Below are 17,742 nucleotides of genomic sequence, written 5' to 3' on the forward strand. Positions count from 1 at the left end.
ACTGAATTCTCATGTAATGTAACAAATGCCATACACTGAGTGGTTGAAACAACAGAAATTTATTTTCTCACAATTCTGGAGGCTAGAAGTCCAAGACCAAGGTGTGAGCAGGGTTGATTTCTGAGGCCTCTCTAGACTTGTAGGTGGCCGTTTTCTCCCTGTGTCTTCGGTGCCTCTCTGTCCTTATTTCCTCTTCTTACATGGACATCAGTCATACTGGATTAGGACCCACCATAGGACCTCATTTTAACTTAATTACCTCTTTAAAAAAGACTTTATCTCTAATGACAGTAACATTCTAAGTTACATAGGAATTTTGGAGAGACACAATTCAGCCCCTAACAGTCTTAATTCTGCTTTCACTTGAATGCTAGCTTGGTTCAATTTAGAAATCCAGATTCAAAATCATTTTGGGTCAGAACTTTGAAGAAATTTTTCTCTTCTCTTTGAGTAATGTAGATGACAGTGCTGGTGTCAAGCTTAATCACAGTCCTTTATTGACTTGCTTTGTTTCCTCTGCAGACTTTCAGGGTCTTCTTTTGAATTCTGTGACAATTCTCTCAGTTCAGGTCTTTTAAAATGTATTTTGCTTGGAATTTAGTGGGTCAGTTCAACCTGAAAACTCACATTTTTTTTTCAGCTTTGGGAAATTTTCTTTTATTATTTCTTTTATTCATTCCCTCCTCTATTTGATATGTTTCCTCCTGCTGGAACTCCCATCAGAAGTTAGAATTTTGGGGGAAAAAAAAGAAAGCAGTAAAAAGTCACTTAAAAATATACAGTGTTTAAATATAGTTATAGAAATTGGGTGAATATTTCAGTAATAATGGTCCACATGAATAGGCATGTTCATAAAATATTAAACAACAAAGACTCTAAGCTGTGATTGAATAAGAAGTTCAACTATATATTGTTTAAGAAATATTCCTGAAATAAGTCTAAAAATAAAGGTGTCTGCAAATATATGATAGAAAAATATACAGTAAAACTAAGCAGGTTGGCAATAATAATAAGAGAGAAAATACAATTGGGGACCAAAAGAATTTTAAAATAGATTTGTTGATGTCGGTAAAATGTGCTATACACAATAAAGAGAAATGGTCACGAATATGTATGTGTTAAAAGACAAAGCAACAAAATATACAAAGAAACATTTGCTGAATAATTTCTGTCTTTGAAAATGAATATATAAAAATGGATGAAATAAAAAAGTTAGAATTTCTTTGTTCTTTTATGTTTATTCAACGAGAATTCCTTAGCTCAGTCTTACATAGAACTATTAATAATTCACATTTCATCCATACTGATGAATGAGTAGATGAGCTACTCAGCTTATCTATGAATGTTTTAAATAATTACATTTATAATTTTAAGATTCCTAATTTTTTCATATAGCCTATCCTTGCTTTATGAATGATACATTTAATCTCTCTGAGGATATTAATTATACTGTTAATGATTTGGGGGAAGTCTTCTGTTTTCTCTATTAATTCTGTTTCTTGGCTATTGGTTCTTTTGTTTGTTGAGTTTAGTGTTTCTCCTTCATGGTGCTGGTTTTTCAAATCTTTTGGGGATTGTTGGCTATATGTTTATGATGTTATTTGAGGATTCCTGTCGACCTCTTGGTGGATACCACTACTGACTACATAAAGGTGCTTTCGCATAGTGATTGTGGGACAGGGAGGAGTCTGCTGCCAGGTGTGTGCCGTGGCGTTTGTCTTCTGGGTGTGGTGCTCCCAGCCCCTCTGGGGAGTCTCCCAGACTTTCTGGCCCTTAGCCTGGAGCCACGCTGGAATGTCAGGGAGGCCACTGGCCCTGGACCAATTTTCTTACTCATCACCTGGTGACATCCCAGAGCCCCTCATACTCCGTGTGTCCTCTGACTGAAAGTTTGGAATGCCCTAGAACAGCTCCCCACTAACGACAGTGCTCTGCTACATGTGATGGGATGTTCTTCCCTTGTTAATCCACATCTTTCTGCTTTCTCTCTGGAATTCTTCAAAGTTTATCACTTGCTAATGGACTTTTTTTTGTTGTTCTTCAGCATTATTTCTGATTTATTTTCTTTTAAACCTCTCTCTGGAGTGCTGTGGTCTGCCAGCAATCTCTAGAGTTGTGCTGTCCAACCCAGTAGCCAATGGCAATATGTGGCTATTTAAATTGAAATTATTTAAAAATAAATAAAATTAAAAACTCAGTTTCTTCTTCACAGTAGCCACATCCCAGATGCCTAACAGCCACATGAGGCTAGTGCCTACACTGTGGACAGCATAGGTGTGGAATGTTTCCATCACCACAGAAAGTTCTACTGGGCAGCCCTGCTCTAGACTTCTTGATCTGAAAAAGGAAAAAAACCCTAAACCCCTTTTGTGGTGCCATGAGGAATAGATAATATGAAGCAGGTGTTGGACACATGGCAGGGTGCTCAATCAACGCTAGCCGGCCATTCGCTCACTGGTAAGTGATGGTAATTCTAGGACTTGAACCCACTGCTCCCGCCTCGGTGCTCCCCGGAGTCACCAGACACGAGTAAGCACTGAGACAGAGGGCATGAGGGAGCCCCGGCAAGGCAGTGCGGTCAATCTAAAACACTACCTCTGTACCCAAAACCAGAAAGAAAAGGGAACTACATTAGAAACAGTGTTTTATTTAGTCCTCACAATCACTTTGTCAAGAAGGTATTATTATTCCTCTCATTTTATGAGTCAGGAATGAGATCAATGAAGCTCATGAAAATGAGGTCAAGCCTCCAAGACCACACTCTTAAGTTAAATGTGAGTTCCTGGCAGTGTTGGGACTAGCATCCACTGCTTTCTCCTCTTTGTTTCCCCAGGATAACTAAAAATTCAGAAATTACGAGGAGCCACACATCACAAAGGTAACAGGGAAATTTAAACCCAGATCTAACTCCAAAGCCCTTCTACCACGATGGTTCCCAAACTTGTTTGATCGAGGTCCCCTCGGTAAAACATTTTTAAGCAGTACACACACGTACACACACAGGTTTATAAGTGTATCATATATATGAATGTATACACATTATGAAACATATTCAAACCTGTGCACTAAAAAGATAAAAATAAATATAATAAAAGTTCTAGTTCTTTTTCTCATACTCTAATATTATTTCACGTATTCCCTAGGATGCTGTCCCTCTTACCCACTTTGGAAACCATCGCTCTAAACCATGCCACACAAAAGAGGGAATATTTTCAGAGGAACTTGCAGACCTGGGAATCTCAGCTTTCATCTGCTCATCCAAACCACTCTGAAAAGAAACATAATTGGACCATAATGTATTCAGTATCAACCACATTCTTTGAGTAACTAGAGAGTTTCACTATTTCTATGCATCAGTGGTCTGACGTTTGTCATTGGCTCTTACTTCAAAAAGAGAATGAACTCTAACCTACCATCCAAAGGTTGCTCCTGGTCACGTGTCCCATCCATGAAAGGCAAGAAATGGGCAAAGCGACACATAAATGCATCAAGATGCTTCTTTTTTCCCAGGAAATATTAATAAAAACAAATTTTGTCATCTTTACTGAAACTAAGTGAGATTTGATGAAATGAACAGCTCATTTATTTATATCATCTAGATTTTAAAAATTGGCCTCCTTGTTTTCATGTCCATTCATCGCTTGCTATGATAACAGTGTTCCTTACATAATGTTTTTCAGTTTAAAAGCACTGCAATGTATTTGATTCTCTCTTGGGTGCAATCTCTCTCCTCTCTGTCTCTGTCCCTTGCTCTCCTTGTTTCTGTCTTTCACCCAAGCAGAGAGAGGATATACGTGTTATTGTCCCCTTTTTACAGCTGAAGAACCTGGCTTGCAAGGTTAGGTCACATAGCTAGTAAATGGTGAAGTCAGACCTCAAACCCAGGTTCTCTGCCCCAGAGCCAATGCTTTGATAGAAATTTTAACTGATCTCATCGGCATTATGTAGATGGGAGAGAGGACACCATGGGTCTGAGCACCTGCACAGACAAAGCACCAACTCACCTTCTTCTTGCACTGAGATTAGCAGGGCTTTACATAAGCAGTCCCTCGGCTTCAGTAGAGGCTGTTCCTACATTTGCTATTTGGCCAGTACAAAGCCTCTGGGAGAAACCCAGGGCCGCACAGCCCCCTGAAACGGGTATTGCAGGGCCAGCTGATCCACAGGTGCAAATCAACTCACGGAGGTTCGGAAGTGGGCCAGTGGGATCCTCTTAGGAGGTATTTCCATGAGTCTAATAGTCTTTATTGTTCACGTGGGTCAAGAACAGACAGCCAGACATCTTTTGAATCAGCCCTTCTTTTTATTCCTGCTCCTTTTATCTCCCTGGTGCAGACATCTTGCCTAAGTACCCCCTGCCTCAGTTTCCCCACCTCCTTTCCATCTGCCACACCAGCACCAGAGTCGTCTTTCAATACACGATCTCATGATGGCGCCCTTCAGCTTGAAGACCTCTGTTAGCGCCCCCTTGCTATGAGACCATGTCAAAAAATATGACATGGTTTTCAAGTTTCTTCTTCTTGCCCCAAATTAACTTTCCAACTTCTTCTCCCACCGCCCCACTTTCCTTTATCCTATCTTCCAGCCTCTCCAGTCTAATCACGGTTCTCCCAAAATAGCCAGTACTTTCATGCCTGTCTGCTTTGCTCACACTCCCTCCTCTGCCTGGAATGTCCTCCTCCTCCTCCACCTCCTCCCTCTGGTGGAAGCTTCCTCATCCTTTATAAACAGCTCAAATTGCTTCTTCAGGGGAGGCCTCCACCCCTATCCTGTCCAGGTAGGATGCGCCACTCTCTGCTTTGAGCCCCCAAAATGCGCTCTTCACACTTCTCATTACAGGAGGCTTTGGCTGGTTGTTCACACGTCTTTTTGGCTCATTACATGGTGAACTCCTTTGGGGAAAAGATGGCATTTTATTCATCACTTGGCCCTCAGTGCTGGTGCCCAGTAGATATGTAAAAATTGGGGATTGCATTTATTCATCTGAGTAATTTTGAGAGGTCTTGCAAGAGCTAAATTCCTACCATATCTGCTATAAGCAGCAAGAGATAAAGCACAAATTCAGAAGAAAAAAAAAACTTATTTAAGTTTATAGCCAGTAAGGATTGGGTGCATTTTTATAATAGTTAGAAGCCTTTTATTGGCATTACCAAAAAAATTGTGCTGTGCTTATAGTGGAAATAGATTGGAGTGAACAGCTATGGGTTTGCAGTCTTAGCTTTGCTATTAACTAGCTGTGTTCCCTGTGACCAGTCAGGTCTCCTTTCTAGTTTCTTCCCTATAGAATATTTATGCTAGGCAAAATGATTTCTAACGTATCTTCTAATTTTATAATTTGTTGATTCTTATTGTCTAGTTAGGAAAACCAAGCTTTTAGTTCCCTTTGACTGTGATGGACCTTTAGCAACAGGAGCAGACTTTCTATATTGTCATAAAAACGTCTTTGTCCAACTATGGTCCTATGACATAAAATTTGGGTATTAGAAAGGGTACAAGATATTTTATGAAGTGAGAGCTCCTGATATGGGGTAGAGAAGGCAAAAACAACTAACAACGACAACAACAAAAAACGCCTGCCTGCCCAAAAATCAGGGCTCTGCTCCTTTAAAGTTGGAAGGACACACGTTAGCAGAAGAAAAAGACGTTAGGAAGATTAGTTGATCTTTTGGGTTCATAAAGATGGAGGAGAGCATAAAGTGGTCAAGTCACACTTGAAGATGGTTTGGAGGGGAAGGAGAAGATGCTTGGACGTTGAGTTTAAAACTCAGGTCTTTAGGGAAGGCAGTCTATAAAATGACACAGGTAAAAAGAGAGTTGGAATCTTCAAGGTGGTGTGAGCAGTTGTGTCATTGGCTCCTATTGGATACCATGATAATTACCCTTTGTATAGGAAGAAACCTGAAAGCCCCCCAGTATTCTGAAATGCTGTTATTCCCATTTCTTAAAAATAGTCTTTGTCTTTTTAGAGCAATTTTAGGGTCACAGCAACATTGTATGGAAGATACAGGGTCCCCATATATCCCCAGTCCCCACACGTGCACAGCCTCTCCTAGTACCAACGTCCTGCACCACCGTGGTGCATTTGTTACAATCAATGAACCTACACTGACACATCATTATCACCCGAAGTCCATGGTTTACATTAAGGCTCACTCTTCCTGTTGTTCATTCTGAGGGTGTGGATATATGTATAATGACATGTGTCCACCATTAGAGTATCATACAGGCTAATCTCACTGCCTTAAAAATATTTTGTGCTTCATCTATTCAGCTCTTCCTCCCCTCTAATCCCTGGCAATCACTGATCTTTTTACTGTTTCCATAATTTTGCTTTTTCCAGAATATCATATAGTTGAAATCATATAGTACGTAGCCTTTTCAGATTGGCTTCTTTCACTTAATAATGTCCATTTAAGATTCCTCCACGTCTTTTCATGGCTTAATAGCTCATTTCTTTTTAGTGCTGAGTAATATTCCATCATCTGGATGTAATATAGTTTATCCATACACATACTGAAGAACATCTTGGTTGCTTCCAAGTTTTGGCAATTATGAATAAAACTGCTATAAGTATTAATATTTGTGTGCATATTTTTGTTTAGACATAAGTTTTTATGTGTGGACATAACTCATTTGGGTAAATACCTGGATGGTATGGTAAGAGTATATTTAGTTTTGTAAGAAATTGCCAAAATGTTTTCCAAAGTGCATTTCCATCAGCAATAAATGAAAGCTCACCAGCATTTGATTGTCATTGTTTTGCATTTTGGCCATTCTAATAGATGTGAAGTGGTATCTCACTATTGTTTTAATTTGCAGTTTCCTAATCACATATGATATTGAACACCTTATTTCTTTCTTTTTTTTTTTTTTTTTGAGACAGAGTCTCACTTTGTTGCCCAGGCTACAGTGAGTGCCATGGCATCAGCCTAGCTCACAGCAACCTCAAACTCCTGAGCTCAAGGGATCCTCCTGTCTCAGCCTCCCCAGTAGTTGGGACTACAGGCATGCACCACCATGCCTGGCTAATTTTTTCTATATATATTTTTAGCTGTCCATATAATTTCTTTCTATTTTTAGTAGAGATGGGGTCTCGCTCTTGCTCAGGCTGGTCTCGAACTCCTGAGCTCAAACGATTCGCCCACCTCGGCCTCCCAGAGTGTTAGGATTACAGGCGTGAGCCACCACGCCTGGCCTGAACACCTTATTTCATTTCCTTATTTGCTGTCTATATAGGTTTGGTGAGGTGTCTATTCAAATCTTTTGTCCATTTTAAAATCAGGTTGTTCATTCTCTTATTGTTGAGTTTCAAGAGTATTTTTGTATATTTTGGATAATAGTTCTTTATCATATATATGTTTTGCAAATATTTTCTCCCAGTCTGTGGCTTATCTTCTCATTCTCTTGAAGGTGTTTTTTTTTTTTTTTTTTTTTTTGCAGACCTTTTGCAGTTTTTTTCCAGAACATTGCAAAACCATTCTTTCTGTTTTTAATGGACCTATTCAAGAAAAAGTCTACTTAAACTGCTTTAGTGGAAATCTCAATTAACCAGAAATTTGTTTCTAGCCTATAGAAATAGGCTTTGTTTTATTTGTATTTACTTGACTTAGGAATTAGTAGGAATAGAAGTTAGAAAAATGACTTGTGGTCAAATCTGAGTTAGAACTTTGAATGTGTATTTCAAATATTCACTGAGGGGATGTCTTAAGGTTGTAGACTTCAACCCTATTTCTTAAACCTAATTTTGCTGTATCTGATGTCATAAATCAAGGGATTTCATGTCCTGTAAACCCACTGGAGATAAAATTTATTTCTTACTGAGTACACATACTATTATGGCAATGGCTGTCAGCTGGAATATAGACTTAAGTAGATAGTGAAATGCTGTGCGAATGAGGAACAATTCCTGAGAAGATTAGCTGAAACCTGAGAAAGGTCTCCTGTTTCCTGGAAGATGGGAGGATTTTGCCTCATGAGTATTTGAGAGGAAGTGATCAGAGCAATAGGGAACTCTAGTCGCAGGATAACCTAGTTCTGTAAAGGGGCCAAATATATGGTGTGACAACTGTGGATCTTTTTATAGATGTGGAGCCTTTTATAGATGCTGAGATATGGTGCTGGAGGTTGTGTTGTAGCTATTGTTGACTTGTTTGATGATATTTCAAGTCTATGAATTCCTTCTAGTGAGTTGTCCCCAAATGCTGGCATTCAAAAGTGCTATAAGAATTCCCAGAGGCTATACATAGAGCCAGTACAGGTAGACCACAAAACTTGACGACCATGAGACCCAGTAATATTTTCAGTCTGCAGAGAAATATTGCATTCTGCATACTCTCTCAGATGTGTGAAGGCACAAATCATGAAATCACCTTCAACATAAAATTTTTTTGTAGATCCTATGCTAATTGAAAATTAAATATCCTGTTCTATTCTAGTGATTAGGAAGAAATATTGAAAATGAATATTATGTTCTGGGGAGTGATAATTTTAAATACATGCCCTGTGAGAAATAGCCCAAGGTACCAGACACATTCAGGGAAGAATTGATGATGGTGGGAATATGAAAACTTATAGCAAACCTTCAAATATCGGAATAACTGTCTTATATATAAGGAGGGAATAAATTTGTTTTAAGAAAAGGAAAAAGTAGGATCAATGAGAGTAGACATTGCAGATAGATGTGTAGTGGTATTTCATTATTGTTTTAATTTGTGGTTTCCTAATCTGATATTGTTTCAACGTAAAAGAAAATCTTTGAGATGTTGAATATGGTAGCATATGCTTTTCATTTTATGGCAATGATAGAAAATGAAATAATTTTTACAGCCCACTGTGGAAAAGATTAGTCCAATAGCTCCCACCTACCTGAGGGCTGAGATGATTAATATCTTGGCAACTTGTAACCCATTCCCAATACAGTGATTGGGAAAAAGAGTAAAGAGTAAATTCCCTACCACAGGAAACCTTCAAGTAGAGTCTAGGAACGACCCAGATGGGGGTGTTGTGATGGCAATGAAAAAATATTTTTAAATGTATGTACTTTTTATTATACAGTTTTACAAGTTCTAACAAATGCATAGACTCATATAACCCGCACCACAATCAGGACATAGAACAGTTCTACCCCCACCCAAAAATCCTTTTGAGTTGCCTCTTTGTAGTCATACCCACTCCCTTTCCCAACTGATCTGTCCGCTATCCCTATAGTTTTGCCTTTTCCAGAATGCCATATAAATGGGATCACACAGTAGCCAGCCTCTTGAATCAGGTATCTTTCACTTAGTGTGGTGCATTTGAGATTCATCCACATTGTTGACGTATTCATGGTTTGTTTCCTTGTATTGCTAAGTAGTATTCAATTGTGTGATTATACCACAATGTCCACTCATTCACCAGTTGGAGAATATTTGGGAAACTTCTGGCTTCTAGCCTAGCATTTATGGAACTTGAAAGTTGTCACTCCATCCTAACAATAAGTAAAAAGCTGAACAAACTGAAAATCAACAACTCCTCTTAGGTCTATCAAAGAATTGAGATCACAGGACAAGCTGTTGCCCCCCAGTTGGAGAGACAGATAGGTGGATATGAAGAACCACAATGTACTGGAGCAGAAACCCATGAGTAGAAATCTCAGTGGGAACCAGTATTAGGTTAATTTAACCAGTACATCATATCTGACTTTAAACAAAAAATTACAAGACATACTTACAGGCAATAAATAAATAAATCACCCCAGAGCAAGCATCAAAACCAAATTCAGATATGACAGGGACACTGGAATTATCAGACCAGGAATTTAAAACAATTATGATTAATATGCTAAGGACTTTAGTGGAAAAGTAGACAATATGCAAGAACAGATGGGTAATGTAGGCAGAGAGGTGAAAATTCTAAGAAAAAATCAGAAAGGAAATGCTAGAAATAAAAAAAATAAACAGTCTAATAGAAATGGAGCATAGCTTTGATGGGTTCATTGGTGGACCAGACACAGGAAAGAATCAGTGAGTTTGAGGATCTGTCAAAAGAAACTTCCCAAACTGAAAAGCAAAGAGAAAAAAAACCGAAAATGAACAGAACAGAATATCCAAGAACTATGGGACAACTGTAAAAGGTGCAAATGTGTATACTGGGAATAACAGAAGGAAGAGAGAGAAAGAAACAGAAGAAATATTTGAAGTGATAATGACTGTTTCCCAAAATTAATGTCAGACACCAAACCACAGATATATGAAGCTCAGAGAACACCAAACAGGATAAATGGGTTGTTATTTGGTTTGTTTCCAGTTTGGAGCAATTATGAATAAATATGCCACAAATACTGGTACACAGGTTTTTCTTGGGGGGTAAACATAATTCTTCATTTTTTGAAGGGAAATCTCTCAGAGTGGAATTTCTCGGTCACGTGGAAAGTCCATGTTCAACTTTCTAAGGAACTGCCAAATTGTTTTCCAAGGTGCCTGTGCACTCCCACCAGCAGTGTGTGAGAGTTCCAGTTGCTCTGCACCCTCACCAGCACTTGGTATGGTCAATTTTTTGTTTTGCTGTTTCTTAAGTTTTAGCCATTCCAGCAGGTGTGTAGTGGTATTTTAGTGTGACTTTAATTTGCATTTCTCTAATGAATAATGGTGTCGAGCATCTTTTAATGTGCTTATTTGCCACCCATGTATCTACTTGAGCAAAGTGACTGTTCAAATCTCTTGCCCAGGTAAAAAATTGGATTGTTTTCTTGTTGTTGAGTATCGAGAGTTCTATATAGGTTACAAGTCAAAAGATCCTGTTAAAATCCTCTGGAGAGTCCTTTGCCGCCAGGTGAGAGAACTTGATGATGAGTGGAACTACAGGTGTTGATGAAGGTTGTCCCTTCTTCTGAAGATAAATGTGAGAGCTGTCGCAGGGAGAGCGGCAGTGTTACTATGCAGGAAACTGCCAAGTCTGCAGATCCTGGTTCCCCACGAATCAGCCTGCTCATGTGAGATAGGAAGGGAGTTTCTGGAATCAAGAATTCATTCTCCGTGTAGAAGACCCTGCCAGGACCTCACTCCAGAGCTTTGAAGCAGAGGCAGAAGAGACATAGAATAGAACAGATCTCAGCTTTGCTAATCATCTCACACAGACAATGAACATGCTGCAGGAATCATTCTCATTTGAAGATTTATCTGTGGACTTCACTCAAAAGGAATGGCAGCTATTGGATCCCTATCAGAAGAATTTATACAAGGATGTCATGTTGGAGAACTATAGTATGCTAGTGTCACTGGGGTATGAAGTTATGAAACCAGACATCATCTTCAAGTTGGAGCAAGGAGAAGAGCCATGGATAGGAGATGGAGCAATCCCAAGTTCAGGCTCTCCAGATAAGTTCTGTGATTACTGGACAAATACAGAGGCTCCTTGGCTTATAGTGGAGTTCTGTCCTAATAAATCCATTGTAAGATGAAAATCTTATAAGTCAAAAATGCATTTAATACACCTAACCTACCAGATATTATAGCTTAGCATAGCCTACCTTTAATTTGCTCAGAATGCTTACATTAGCATACAGTTGGGCAAAGTCATGTAACAAATCCTATTTTATAATAAAGTGTTGAATATCTCAAAAAAAAAAAAAATCCTCTGGAGAATGTTGATTTTTACCTGTTTGTTTTAGCAGCCAATCAACCTGGTTAGGTTCATACCACGAGTTGTGTCCTGCCTTCTGAGAGTGGTGGTTCCGATATCAAAGCTAAGAGATAAAGAAGTAAAGAAAAACCCAGTAAGGTCACTGCCATGCTAGTTGCTATCTCAGGTAGTTGCATTTGCATTCTGTCCAGAGATTTTGGTTATAATCAGTGGAAGATGTAGGCTGTAATGGGCTTACTCTGCCTTGGTGAGCACCAGAAGTTCTGTGATGACAATTTTAATACTGGGTAAGGATTGTTCTAGGTCATTATTCTCCAAACCTGTTAACAAATCAGAATTACTTGGGAAGCTTTAAATTACACAGATTCAAGGGCCCTACCTTAGGCCTATCTCTGGGAATAGGAGCCCAAGAATCTGTAGAAGATGCTCTCTGGTGTTTCTGATATAGCCAACCTGGCACTGGTTTGGGGCCCAAAGTTAGGGTTTAAGTTGGAAGTTTGTGAACCCCTGGATGAAATGGTCACCAGAGTCCTTTCCCACCCTGAGATCCTCAGGCTCTGTGTTATACAGAATATCACATTCCCAAAACTTCTTGCCAAGGATGTACCATTCTATTCATTTCTCTCAAAATTTTAACTGAAGCTCTAGATCACATAGGTCATCTCAAAAAATGTCCCAGAGAAGACAAATATATATATATATATATATATATATATATATGTGCTATATAACTGATAGCAAAGTCAAGATACTAAAATCCACAGGAGAACAGACTTCCAGTCTAAAAGATTAGTTTCATGGAAATAACAATGACTTGCAATAATAGCAGCAATAAATCCTAAATCTGCTTTATGTGGTATTAGCCAAGAGGAGTATGGTGTGTTCAAGTCTGAAGATTAGTGGTTTCATCAAGAGCCTCCTTCCATCCCTAGGATCAGCCCTTTCCTATATATTTGACAAAATTCTTTCACTTGGGTACAGTTTCTGTTTGTGTGCTGGGAATCACTATTGAGTTCAAATTTGCTTTTCATAAAAATTTATTTCTAAGGGACTTAAGAAATCACCTCGTTGAGCTCACTTCTATAATGATAGAAGGAGGAAACCAGACCTGAGAGGTTAGGGGCCTTCCTTAGGGAGTCTGAGCTGGGCCTAGAAGCCAGACTGTGGTTCCTAGGCCATGCGTTTCCTCCCTCACTGAGCAGGGTCAAGAGAGATTTTGGATGCGGAGTCCCCTGGTTTGGTGACCGTGCTGGGTCGGATGGCTGCCGTGGGTGGTGGCTGAGCTCCATGCAATGCGTTTGTAAAGGGTACTTTGACCTAAGAATGTTTTAGTGCCTGGATTTGTAGCTATGAAAATACTGGCGGCTAAAACTACCCATAGCTTGCAAAGTGCCAACTTGCTGGCACATCTTCTCTGGGCACTGGAAGTAGATGGCCCCTGACTCTCCCTCTCTCTGGAACTTTTTTTTCTCCGCATTTCTCTCAAAAGTGCCACGTGGGGTTGTATAGCCAAGGTTTAATCAGGGAAGCAGAGCCACTGTGAGTTATGAAGTAAAGGATTTCTTACCGGAATGAGCCTCCACACAGTGGTGGGAAGAGCTGGGGGAGCAAAGGTTTGCAAGGGCGAGTTGGAGGATTAAGGAGTCACGAACCCGCCAATGCGAGAAGCCAAGCATGTCCGGCCACCACAGCGGGACCGCGGAGGAGGGGCTGGCGGTGAGGGAATATCTGGGCAGCTGATGCCACCGTGGGTCCACGTCGAAGCTTTTGGAGAGGCGCCTGGAGCCGCTGCTCGCCAGCACGACCCACCGCCTTGAAGAGGCGGGGGACGAGAAGCAGAGGACAGCAGGGCAAGCCAGAGCCCACGGACACTTTCGTGGCCGTCACTGTGTCACATCGTAATGGCCTTCCAAGGGCAAGCGTGGTTGTTTTCTCCCTCCAACATCCTTTGGAAATTCCCTTTTTGGCCAACTCAGAATCACAACCACAACGTGAAGGGGCGTTTGTGAAACGTTCTGGCTTAAGCAACTTGATACAGGATAAATCGCCGTGAGTATAGAGCCTGAAATAGCAATAGTGGTCACGCCTTGGAAGTAGTGCCACTGAAGTGCTGTCCTCGTTTGTCACGAACAATCTGGAACCAGCCTGTTTCGCCACAGTCTGAAGCACACGTGGGACAGCGCCAGGGTGACCGAGCTGCGGAGTGCGGTGTGGCCGGATTGGCGCAGGCCTTGTGGCCAGGTGCATCTGCACCCTGGCTGTGTGATAGGGACACGTTCCTCAAGCTTTCTGAAAGTAGCTTCCTCAAAATGGGTCTGATACTACTGTTTTGAAGTAGGTATAATAGTAGATGCTCAATAAAACCATTCAGTTTCTTTTCCTGAGCCCCACTCTTTCTCTAAGACATCAAGGACCTGTTTCTGTTTCTCAGAATAGCTCTGTATAGAAATGTCCTTATCATCTAAGTGTTGGATTTTGATACTGAATATAGGTATATAATTTGTATTCAGCATTCCTGGCATTCCATCATGGTCCTGAATTCCCAGTACCAACAAGTTCTGGTTTGTGTGGATAGTGAGAAAGACCACTGATTGGAAGAGAAACAAGTATCTGGCATGAGTTTCCCTGCAGGACAGGGATGGGGCACCCCCTAAGTAGTTAGAAATCGATTGACTTGGAATGCTTTAGAAAAGCGAGTTTGGTGACATGAGTTCCCTGGGATCCTTCAGTTTCCCTGGTTTCAGAGGAGAGACATTATTCCTGAGGGTAGGGACAAGGCAAGTAGAAGCTGATATCAAAGTTGGAGACAGAGAACCATGAAAAATAGAACATGAAAAGCATAATATTCTGGAGCCATTAATTTTAGGAGAATATAGACCTAACACATTTAATAGCCTCTGAAGGCATTACTGTATGACAGGTGGCCTAACTTTTTTTTTTTTTTTTTGAGACAGAGTCTCGCTCTGTTGCCCGGGCTAGAGTGCTGTGGCATCAGCCTAGCTCACAGCAACCTCAAACTCCTGGGCTCAAGCAATCCTTCTGCCTCAGCCTCCCGAGTAGCTGGGACTACAGGCATGCACCACCATGCTGGGCTAATTTTTTTTCTATATATATTTTTAGTTGTCCAGATAATTTCTTTCTATTTTTTAGTAGAGACGAGGTCTTGCTCTTGCTCAGGCTGGTCTCGAACTCCTGACCTCAAGCGATCCTCCCGTCTCGGCCTCCCAGAGTGCTAGGATTATAGGTGTGAGCCACCGTGCCTGGCCAGGTGGCCTAACTTTTGTGTGTTGAATTTGAATTTAATAAAATCATAATGCTCATAAATTTCTGAAACATGAAAAGATTAAATTACATTCAAAGTACAATACTCTATTTAGGAATTGAGGAGTGAGATTATCCTTTTAGAAAGATTTTGATCCATACTAACTGAAATAAAAATGTTTTGTTCAGGATAGACTTATAAAAGATTCTCATATAGAGGATAGTTTATTAAACAAAGGATAATAGGCATTGTTTTGCACAACAGTGCTGAGCTTATAGTAAAAATCGAATAAATGCTTTTAAAATAGAATTCAATATATACAGGGCCTTTCAAAAATGTAGTTGATTACTTGACTGTTGGAAGACGCTGATAATATATTCCCTACATATATTTTTCTGCAAAATGTTAACAGTCATGACAAGTTCTCATTTAGCTACTGATCCGATTGAGCAAGTCATTGACTTGAGTTCACTCAAATCGGACATTGAGATGTAAAATCACTTCTTTAAAAATTGATTAAGAGATTGATACATTTTTTTCAACATAAACTAATGACACCTTTCCTTTGAGCTTTTCTCTTTAAGCCCTCAAGATCTGAAAACTACCAGCGACAAATACTGGAAAGTATCTGCAGCCAGCTCACATTCTTTTATATAATTAATAGGATTGCTCAGACAGCTTATCTGCATTAAGTTCTGAAAATCTCTTTATCCTTTATCTGCAGGAACACTAATCACTTGAAAAGGACAAGGCTGAGGGAACTTGTTTTAAAGCCGATTTAAAAAATTTTTTTGGCATCAAATCCTATTGCGCTAGTTTCCTGGGTTTCTTCTGTCTCTTATTTCAACTATTTCCCTTTCCGATATTTGAAATGGTACTTTACAGTCACTCGGGCAGGTGAGTTTCTTGCGTTTTCTAGTGAGATACACGTTTCTGAAGGCCTTTTCTATTTATTCATCAGCTGGATTTCACCAGGCCCAGGAAACAGGGAAGTTACTGGTCCGAGAACCGGGAAGCCTTGGCACTGGGTTTCCCTCTGATGTGGCAGGAGTCCTTGGGCTACCAGCCACGGAAACAACTGGCTACTTTAAGCAAAAGAAGTGCATTGGAAGGATAGTAGGGGCCTCCAGAATCAGCAGATGGCTGAAAATCAGGTTTGAACATGGGCAGGTGCCATGGCCTTTCCAGGGGCTGGGAAGCAGGAACGTGAACTGCAGTCTTGGAGAAGGAACAGAATGGTGAGCACACCACTGCTAAGATGAAGTAGAATGTCAAGTTCTAGGGAGAATGAAAAGTCCATTCTTGCTATAATTGGGTGGGACCCTCAATTATAGTCTGCTGGGCTCCAGCTGATGTGGAAAATATAATTCTTTAAGAGGAAATAAGGAGGCCTGTTTGGGAAGAGAAATTGCATGCTGGACAGATAAATTTGTCTACTACTGTGCTACTACCTAGCATCTTTAAAGTTGCTTCTAGCTTTAAAAATGAATGGAGAGTGCTTCTCCCATTAAAGCCTCTGGGATTATCACGTCCATGGGATGTTTCCTTCTGTGCATACTTATAAAACCAACAAACAATAAGACAAACTGGAAGAAGACATCTATGAATACTGGTGGGTTATGTGGCTATGTTAGTTACCTACTGCTGCTTAACAACATTACCACAAACTTAGCATCTTAAAACAACAGATTTATTGTCTCACAGTTTCTATGGGTCAGGAGTCCAGGCATGGCTTAGTTGGGTCCTTTGCGTAGGGTCTTACAAAGCTGCAATCAAGGTAGCAGTTGGGGCTGAGGTCTCATTTGAGACTCAACTGGGGAAAGATCTGCACAAGTTAGTCCAGGTTGTTGGCAGAATTCGGTTCCTTGCAGCTATAGGTAGGGCTGAGGATTTCAGTTTCCTGCTGGTTGTAGGCTGCAGGCTGCCTTCAGCTCCAAGGCACGAACTCACCATGACCCGTATTCCTTGCCATGGTGGGTCCTTGCCATGGTTGCTCTGACTTCTCAAAGCCAGCAAGGGAGTGAGACTCTGGCAAGACAGGCATCATAATCTTATGTCCTGTGATCACATAATCACATACCCTATCACCTTTACTGTATCCCATTTGTTAGAAGCAAGTCATAGGGGATCATACCAGGGCATGAACAACAGAAGGTGGAAATCAAAGGGCAACCTTGCAAATCTGTCAGAGTGGCAGAACTGGATGGGACAATCCCCAGAGCTGCCTTAAAACCTAACACACCTATTTCTTCATGTGGAGAATTGATGGAGGCAAAACAAAAATATTGGTTTCCAGTCCCTCTAGTTGAGCCAGAGGGAGATGTAGGGAGCTCTACCTCCTCAGAGCTGCAGCAGCTGTCTGGGTTGGTGTCTCTTCTGTAGCTCTGTGTATACAGTTAAATCTAGTAGCCTCTATAGGACTATATATTTTGCTTATTATCTACCATTTGGCAACTTACCTTCTCTTTATGATATGGAAATGTTTTTTTAATTTATTCATGTGTACATACTATCTTCCTTAACTATATCATAAGCACCTTAAAGGCAGGGAGCATGCCCTCTAAGTAGGATAAAAACAAAGGCGAATGTACTTTCGAAGAACTATAGCTTATGTTGGTTCTCTAGTGGTGTGGAGGAAAAGGAGTCGCTAGGTCAAGGTGAAAATCTGCCCTCTCTTAGCTGTACTTGGCTGTGCAAACAAAACATGGACATCTGAAAGGGGGGTGACCTCACAAATGCTCAGATTACCTTGAGACAATGGGCTTGGTTCCTACTGGAGCAACCAGACAGGCATCTGGAGGCAGATGGGTAATGGACAAAGAGGTCCGATAGACACGGGTTGAATCCTTGCATACACTAGC

Source organism: Eulemur rufifrons, chromosome 6, assembly GCF_041146395.1.
Source record: "Eulemur rufifrons isolate Redbay chromosome 6, OSU_ERuf_1, whole genome shotgun sequence".
In the NCBI taxonomy this organism is placed as follows: domain Eukaryota; kingdom Metazoa; phylum Chordata; class Mammalia; order Primates; family Lemuridae; genus Eulemur; species Eulemur rufifrons.